The sequence below is a fragment of the Maylandia zebra genome, linkage group LG23, assembly GCF_041146795.1.
Source record: "Maylandia zebra isolate NMK-2024a linkage group LG23, Mzebra_GT3a, whole genome shotgun sequence".
In the NCBI taxonomy this organism is placed as follows: Eukaryota; Metazoa; Chordata; class Actinopteri; order Cichliformes; family Cichlidae; genus Maylandia; species Maylandia zebra.
The window spans coordinates 41579164-41581764 of record NC_135188.1 but is presented as its reverse complement, the minus strand read 5'-3'; the positions used below and the strand labels follow the sequence as shown (position 1 = coordinate 41581764).

General features: G+C 43.4%; 1 long non-coding RNA gene across 1 annotated transcript; it reads right to left on the bottom strand.

Moving 5' to 3' along the window:
* Positions 1-1335: 1335 nt before the first annotated feature.
* Positions 1336-2312, bottom strand: LOC143415048 (uncharacterized). The gene is made up of 2 exons (XR_013095657.1): positions 2024-2312; positions 1336-1975 (listed from the first exon to the last, which is right to left on the bottom strand). It is a non-coding gene; the product is annotated as an uncharacterized LOC143415048 (long non-coding RNA).
* Between the last annotated feature and the right edge of the window lie 289 nt (positions 2313-2601).

Genomic DNA, 2601 nt, shown 5'->3' with positions numbered 1-2601 from the left:
TTGATTCATATTATAGCAGATCCAATATAACCCATTGTCTCTGGAACGTGGTTCAGTGCTGTCCCATTGTAATAATGTACGGTCATAATATAATGACACGGTATTGGAGAACTGTGTTTATCACTGCCACACTTTAGGCACACACCATCACTGGCAAGTAGAAATATGAAATTGGTATAAGTAGGAAATAGTAATATTGTCATGTCTGAGTGTGGGCAGGCAGGAAGAGAGGACCCAAAATGCAGGACTCACTGAGGCGGAAGTAATTCAAAACACACAGCTTTATTGCTGGTAAGAAGCAGAACAGAAAAACACTAACTAAACTGGAAGAACGGAATGAGTAGGCAGGAAGGCTGGCTGGCAAACGGAGCACACGGAGGAAGCGAGGGTAAACAGACGTTAACGATGCGACACCGAGTAGGGGAAGACACAGACACTAAATACAAGAGGTGAACGGAGCAAAGAGGAAACAGCTGGGAGACACGGCTGACGTTGATTACACTGACGAGACAGGGAGAGCACAAAGCTGAACGCACTGACAAAGGGCACAGACCTACAAAATAAAACAGGAAGCACACGCCAGACAGAGACAGACTCGTAAACAGGCATAATGACGTCATGGACAAACAGAGGGACATACGGGCAGAGAAGACTAAGCACAGGCAACCTAAACCAAACATAAGGGCAAGATAACAAAACCTAAACCAGAAATAATCATCATCAACATCATCATCAGATAACTAAAGAATCAGAATATAATTGTAATCAAAACAGTATCACCAGAGAATAACTAATCCATAATGCAAAATAAACCAAAACATAAGAAACTCAAAATACTGGGTCGACCCGACCCAGGACCGTGACAAATATAAATATATTCATATATTCAATTATTCAGGTAAAAAAAACAAGAAAATATCATCTTAACTGTGAGACAGAGGCAGATAATACAATATGGTATAAACCCACAATCATAGTTAAATGTGATGAAATTGTCATTGTTGTATAGAAACTGCCCTCTTAAGAATACACTTAAATACATTTAAATACATGTGACACGTGGGCTCACATATGTGGCTTTTTGCAAAGACAGCGTAGATATTACAGTACTAATTACAACACACAACAAGCTCTACACAATAACAACAATCAACTGAAACAGTCTGTAAAGCAATGCTATTACACTGTTTATGTGACACCGATGCGGAAAGGCTGAGTTTTATCTTTCTCTTATCTTCTTTCCACAGGTGATTTGTGTTTTTTAAAGGAAGGAAACCTTCCTCAAAACGGGCAGAGCAATGGAGCCGCCGAGGGAAAAGCACACGAAACAAACTGTAGAATTAAAAATATAATTTATTATGTTTAAATAGGTAAAAATATAAAATGAATTAAAACAACCTTGGCCAAGGGAAGACACAATAAAAATCAATAACACACAACATTAAAAGTCCTGTGGCATCCGCCACGATATAAAAGTCCAAACGGTGCAGAAACCAACAGGATTGTCGCCGTCCTGTCGGCCTCTTCATTCTGATGCCAACTAGAAAAAGGAGAGAGGGCCAGCGGCAGTCACCATTCTTAAATTCTACTGGAGGTTCGTCTTAGACGGGATGAATCGGGACTTACCCCAGATGGGCAGAGCTCCTAACTCCGCCCACCACTGTGCTGTGCTTCACACGCGTAGCCATAGACTCGCCGTCCCAGGGACATAAGGCGCCATCCCGCTGCCTCTCTATCCCCTGCCGTGGGCCTCTCTCGGCGAGGAGCTACCTCCCGTCAACACCAGCACAGACCTCTCCGCTCAGCTCCGATCACTCCCTCCAGTGCGCGGTCGTCCGCGATCTCTGGTCTCGTTCTCCTTTGCCGCACGCCTTGGCCAGCTGCCTATAGCCGGGCCTCTGTGCCGCTCTGCGCGGCCGTTGCCCACACCGGTTACCATGCCATGTCTCTCCTCCTCTCAAGCCTTCTCTCAAGCCTTCTCTCAAGCCTTCTCTCAAGCCTTCTCTCAAGCCTTCTCTCAAGCCTTTTTCTCCAGCTTTTTCTCCCCTCCCGCTCTATGGTCTGCCAGGCCCTCTTATTGGCCTCTCTGGGATCTCTCGCAGGTGTGATCAGTTTACTATCAGGTAGGGGCGGAGTCTTTCCAGGACAATTTGACAGTATAACAAAAACATGCAACAACATAACCACTGCACAAAACATGACCAATACATGCAATATAAAAACTAAGAAAATACACTTCATATTAAAATATTAAAAAGGTAAAACAACAAAACATGCAAAACTTAAATAACTTGTCCCTTTCCACCCCGTGACATTTACTGCTACAATGTTGCGACTCTCACACTGGCAGTAGTAACAAAGTATCAGCCTGGCTGGCTGAACTTATTTTAAATGGAAACAATTAAACACAAAGCTGAGAAGGTAAACTTACCAGTTTCATGAGTAACAGTCTGACTAGGGTCAGAAAGCCGGACATATTTGTGTACAGCATCCAACCTACATCTCAAGTTCCTGGCATTTCTTTCTGAGTTTGAGATGTCCTGTACTGTAAATGTACTTATAGTTCATCTACAAAGCAGTTAACACTTCATTGCACTCCTG